A 6,505-nucleotide genomic window follows, 5' to 3' on the forward strand; every position below is an offset into this window, starting at 1 on the left:
TATCTGGCAACAAAACTGACACCTTTTTTACAAGTTGCCATGTTTGCATAGACCACAATACCTGCAGTCAGAATCAGGGGCAGTTTCTTCATTAGGGCGATTGGGCGACGCACCACCAATGTCATTGAACCACAGAGTCACGCTAGCCGTCACTGTCAGCCTCTGGATATAGTCCAATCAGCGTCATGTCACGTTCTGTGGAGTACCGCCTCTTTTTGGGCGATTTCACTCCTGCTGAGAATCGCCCCGAGTGGCCCCATAGACTTACATTGAAAGATGTTTTTTTTTCGAACGGCGGGCGCTCCAATGCATTCTCTATGGCTTCCGGGAGGGCTCGCACTAACGTGCTTACGTCATCATACGTGCTTACGTCATCATATGTAAGCACGTTTCATACAACATAATTTGTTGCTACCTAGTGGAATCTTTAATAAAATAAACTTGAGTGGTTTGTTTTAATAGTGAGTATAGAAACAAACAAGATGTATTGTAAGAGTCACTTTATTTTTCATTAATATTAAAGAAGTGAAGTTGCCTTTACATGCTTAAGCTGTTAATTTATCCATTGCATGGGTGGACGTTATCCTTATCAATCATCCAGACATTTGCCCCCCCTAGAAGATTTTGCAGGAGCCGCCACTGGTCAGAATGCAAACAAAACACAACTCTGATCATGTATGCACTGTCCTTGAAGTTGATTGGTCCACACCCGAGACAGCTTAGTCTGGCCCTCGACGAACGAGCTACTGCACGGACCTACCTCGTTCTCTTCACACCACCCCCAGGTGTTGATTGTCAACCCTCACCCGGGTGCTCACCGGCTCGGCGTGCCGTCGTCGAAGCGTCGTGGCTGGAGCGACTTTGACTGGGGGCCTTGGGGTGCTCACAGCGCGGCTCTGTGAGTCAGCCCACGTTCAAGGCGCGTGTGATTGTTGCACTCGAATGAGCGTGGGGGCAGTGCAGAGGTCGCAACCGGGTACCCGATACCGTACCCTACCCGATACGGCGGCCGGGTACGGGTAGCCGTTCGCGACCCTGGTGCGGCCAGGTACGGGTAGGCCGTGAGTCACTGTTGAGTAACCGTTTGTCACTCATTTCGGGTAGGGTACGGGTAGGGAACGGCTACCGGTAATCAGCCGGGTACGGGTATCCATTTGCGACCCTGGTGCGGCCAGGTACGGGTAAGGAAACAAAAGCCGTTTGCGACCTCTGGGGCAGTGCCCTATCTAATAATAATTCAAAACAATAGATACATCATGTGCCTGCAGAGCTGTGAGTAGTCGGTGGTGGGACTTGTGCACATTGCCACAGCAGCAGCAGGGTGGGTGTATTGTATAGGCCGCAGACTTCTTCATCGCAAGGCCACCAGCGGCCCGTGGTGGTGACCTTTAGAGCGGCCCCCCGACATGACGCAAATGTGAAAACGCCCCCCCTCCCCCCCATCATACTGCTGTCGAAACCCCAAATGGTTTCAAGCGTGTGGCGGCCCTCACCACAATGATGATGCCTTCATCGCGAAAGTGGTCCCCCCCTATGAGAATGAGTGAAAAACACCGATACAGGACAACCTCTGTTTGCTTTCCACAAAGTAGTACTCGCTTTATCGACCCCCAAGAGATGATTTTTAAAACTACAACTTTTTGATGGGCAAACTGTGCCCCAGCCACCGGGCGCTGTGTCCGATTCTACGACCTGAAACTTCCTTCAAACGGTCACAAAAGGTTTCCCACCCCGATGTGTTGACGGCACTGAGCGAGCGGTGGGCATCGCAGCCATCCCACGGCAGGGGCTAAGTCTTCCTCAAGTACAACCGCTGCTGACTTCACCACCAAACAAGTATAAGCCGTAAAAACAAAGTTTTTCACTATAAATCCTTTATATACGTGTCGGCTAGAGTCCTCTCGTCCTCTGGCTTGAGATGACTGCCACCTATGGGTCAGATGATTGTCTGCCACCATCAAGCAATTGGTAATGAAATATTTTAAAAAAATTCCCTAAACATTGTAAAATTCGTGAATTTCACGAAAATAAATTGTCACGCACAACGAGTCTGTGTGCAAAATGTCAGCTCGATTGGATCACGGGAAGTGGGTTAAAAAACGACCGAAAGATTTGCACGGTCCTAAGCAAGCAAGCAAGTGAACTTAATATAAAGGATTTAAAAGAAGATGCTTCCCCATGTATTGACCCTGTAAAAGCCGAGTCATTCCCTGACCAAGATCTGGATTCGCAGCCTCGCGATTGCCCAGCTTCTGCACTATGCAACAGTGCAACAGTTGATGAACTACCCATTGGAAATTATTGATCGGACTAAACATTTGCGAAATTTCCACTCGTGGCTCTGAGGATAAGCACCAGTATATGAAGTGTAATCCCTTGCAAGCGCTTCCAGGCTGTGCTGACTCTGTAGCTATCACAGCGGTGGAAATTATTTGTATTTTCCTCAATTTCGATTGATTCTATAATTAGTCTTGGCCAGTAATAATTAGTTTTTGCATAACACTTCCACGTTATAAAAATTAGTTGAATGTCCTTGTTGGCAAGCATGCTCTGCCACTGCTGGCAGCTGGCTTTGAGATGTAATTATCAGCGAAACGTCGTACGACTCAAATCCTAAATATTGTGGATTCACTCTTCAAACACACAGGTGGCCTGCAGAAGTAACTTATTAGTGTTTGTTAACTTGACGCAGGTTTTTACTGATTGGCCGTGTCGGGTGGTGGAGGGTTACGACACATTTATAATAACGCGATCAAACCCAAAACCTTTATTATGAATAATACTGGTCGCGAAAGCCAACGTGTTAAACTAGTATATAATCAGTAGCAGCAGTAGTAGTAGCAGTAGTAGCAGTAGCAGCAGTAGTAGCAGTAGCAGCAGTAGTAGCAGTAGCAGCAGTAGTAGCAGTAGCAGCAGTAGCAGCAGCAGGAGTAGTAGCAGTAGCAGCAATAGCAGCAGTAGTAGCAGCAGTAGCAGCAGTAGTAGCAGCAGTAGTAGCAGCAGCAGTAGTAGCAGCAGCACCATATTTTAACACTAAAGCAATCACTGACTCGCAACAACTTGCAATCATAAGTGACAGAGTTAATTTCGGGTAAAATCAATGAAAATGGGGTATACCGATAGCATGGAAATGAGATGTGATTGAGCAAATCTGACATCAGATTTGGAATCAGCACCCTGAAATTAGTCTAGAACAGCTGCAAAAGTCCAGGCCAGTTGATTTTTTTGTTGTTGACCAGTGTAATTATCAAACGAGGCTCTTGTCGCTACATCATGGGATCTCCTTTGCCAGTAACAAAATATACTAATAGGGGTTTTCCCCTTTTTTCTGGCAACAAAACTGACACCTTTTGCAAGGAATCATGCTTACACTAACCACAATACTTGCAGTCAAATGCAAACAAAAAACAATACTCTGGTAATGTATGCATTGTCTTTGAAACTGATTGGTCCACACCAGAGACAGCTTTCTTTAGAGCCTAGTCTCATATGGTGTGCGCCTTTTGGCGTCATCTGGCCGAACACCATATGAGACGAGGCTCCAAAGAAAGCTGTCTCTGGTGTGGACCAATCAGTTTCAAAGACAATGCATACATTACCAGAGAATTGTTTTTTGTTTGCATTTGACTGCAGGTATTGTGGTTAATGTAGACATGATTCCTTGCAAAAGGTGTCAATTTTGTTGCCAGAAAAAAGGGAAAACCCCCTATGAGTATAGAGGCTCTTGTCCTTAAGGGGCGGATACAAAACAAACTGAAACGTGAACATCAGAAGCAGTAGCAGCAGTACGTGAGATTCAAGGCTGCTTCACGTATTTTTACGTCAATTCGACAACGAGGTGAGGAGAGTGGGGGGGGTGGGAGAGGCTTTGAGGAGTATGTGTGTGTACACGTGTGTGTGTGTACACGTGTGTGTGTGTACACGTGTGTGTGTGTACACGTGTGTGTGTGCGTGTGTACACGTGTGTGTGTGTACACGTGTGTGTGTACACGTGTGTGTGTGTGTGTGTACACGTGTGTGTGTGTACACGTGTGTGTGTGTACACGTGTGTGTGTACACGTGTGTGTGTACACGTGTGTGTGCGTGTACACGTGTGTGTGTGTACACGTGTGTGTGTGTGTGTACACGTGGTGGTAGTGGTGGTGGTGAGTGGTAGTAGTAGTAGTAGTGGTGGTGAGTGGTAGTGGTAGTAGTGGTAGTAGTAGTGGTGGTGGTGAGTGGTAGTGGTAGTAGTGGTAGTAGTAGTAGGAGTGGTGGTGGTGAATGTTAGTGGTGGTAGTGGTGGTGGTGAGTGTTAGTAGTAGTAGTGGTGGTAAGTGGTAGTAGTAGTAGTGGTAGTAGTAGTAGGAGTGGTGGTGGTGAATGTTAGTGGTGGTAGTGGTGGTGGTGAGTGTTAGTAGTAGTAGTAGTGGTGGTGAGTGGTAGTAGTAGTAGTGGTAGTAGTAGTGGTGGTGGTGAATGTTAGTGGTGGTAGTGGTGAGTGTTAGTGAGTGTTAGTAGTAGTAGTGGTGGTGAGTGGTAGTAGTAGTAGTGGTAGTAGTAGTAGGAGTGGTGGTGGTGAATGTTAGTGGTGGTAGTGGTGGTGGTGAGTGTAGTGAGTGTTAGTAGTAGTGGTGGTGAGTGGTAGTGGTAGTAGTGGTAGTAATAGTAGGAGTGGTGGTGGTGAATGTTAGTGGTGGTAGTGAGTGTTAGTAGTAGTAGTGGTGAGTGGTAGTGGTAGTAGTAGTAGTGGTAGTAGGAGTGGTGGTGGTGAATGTTAGTGGTGGCGGTGAGTGTTAGTGAGTGTTAGTAGTAGTGGTGGTGAGTGGTAGTGGTAGTAGTGGTAGTAGTAGTAGGAGTGGTGGTGGTGAATGTTAGTGGTGGTAGTGAGTGTTAGTAGTAGTAGTGGTGAGTGGTAGTGGTAGTAGTAGTAGTGGTAGTAGGAGTGGTGGTGGTGAATGTTAGTGGTGGTAGTGGTGGCGGTGAGTGTTAGTGAGTGTTAGTAGTAGTAGTGGTGAATGTTAGTAGTAGTGTTGGTGGTGAATGTTCTCAATCTGCGTCTCCAGCGTGCTAGGACGTCCCCGGCATTGAGGATCCGAGTGAGTTGAGGATCCGAGTGAGTTGAGTCAGCTGAGTCAGCCGAGTCAGCTGAGTGATCCGAGTGAGTTGAGTCAGCTGAGTGATCCGAGTGAGCTGAGTCAGCTGAGTCAGCTGAGTGATCCGAGTGAGCTGAGTGAGCCGGCCTCGGAGCCGGAGGCCCTCGTACGCGAACACAGGCCAGCGAGTCGTACGGCGGTGCCATCTCATCGTCGTCGGCCGCACGCAAACCCTGCAGGCGGTGGTGGTGGTGGTGTTCAAGTGAGTGGTGGTGGTGGTGATGGTGGTGTTCAAGTGAGTGGTGGTGGTGGTGTTCAAGTGAGTGGTGGTGGTGGTGATGTTCAAGTGAGTGGTGGTGGTGTTCAAGTGAGTGGTGGTGGTGCTGTTCAAGTGAGTGGTGGTGGTGGTGTTCAAAGTGAGTGGTGGTGGTGATGGTGGTGGTGGGGGTGATGGTGATGGTGGTGGTGATGGTGGTGGTGGTGATGGTGGTGGTGGTGATGGTGGTGGTGGTGATGGTGGGGGTGGTGATGGTGATGATGGTGGTGGTGATGGTGGTGGGTGATGGTGGTGATGGTGGTGGTGGTGATGGTGATGATGGTGGTGGTGATGGTGGTGGTGGGTGGTGATGGTGGTGGTGATGGTGGTGGTGATGGTGGATGGTGGTGGTGATGTGGTGGTGGTGGTGATGGTGGTGGTGGGTGATGGTGATGGTGGGTGGTGGTGATGGTGGTGATGGTGGTGGTGGTGGTGATGGTGGTGGTGGTGATGGTGGTGGTGGTGATGGTGGTGGGTGGTGGTGGTGGTGGTGATGGTGTGGTGGTGGTGTGGGGGGGGTGGGTGAGGTGGTGGTGGTGATGGTGGTGGTGGTGGATGGTGGTGGTGGTGATGGGGTGGTGGGGATGGGTGGTGATGGGTGGTGGTGGTGGTGGTGATGGTGGTGGTGGTGTGGTGGATGGTGGTGGATGGTGGTGATGGGGTGGGGTGGTGATGGTGGTGGTAGGTGGGGTGGTGATGGGTGGGGGAGGGGGTGATGGGGGGAGGGTGGTGGTGATGGTGGTGGTGGTGATGGTGGTGGTGATGGTGGTGATGGTGGTGATGGGGTGGTGAGGTGATGTGGTGATGGTGGTGATGGTGGTGGTGGTGATGGGGATGGTGGGGTGGTGATGGTGGTGACGTGGATGGTGGTGGTGGGTGATGGTGGTGGGGTGGTGATGGTGGTGGGTGGTGGTGGTGGTGGTGATGGTGGTGGTGATGGTGATGGTGGTGATGGTGGTGGTGATGGTGATGGTGTTAGTGGTAGTGGTGGTGATGGTGGTGATGGTGGTGGTGGTGGTGGTGATGGTGACGGTGATGGTGGTGGTGGTGATGGTGGTGGTGATGGTGGTGGTGATGGTGGTGATGGTGGTGATGGTGGTGGTGGTTACTAACC

The sequence above is a fragment of the Lethenteron reissneri genome, unplaced genomic scaffold, assembly GCF_015708825.2.
Source record: "Lethenteron reissneri isolate LAM-NWPU_2019-01 unplaced genomic scaffold, ASM1570882v1 scaffold_1592, whole genome shotgun sequence".
NCBI lineage: Eukaryota > Metazoa > Chordata > Hyperoartia > Petromyzontiformes > Petromyzontidae > Lethenteron > Lethenteron reissneri.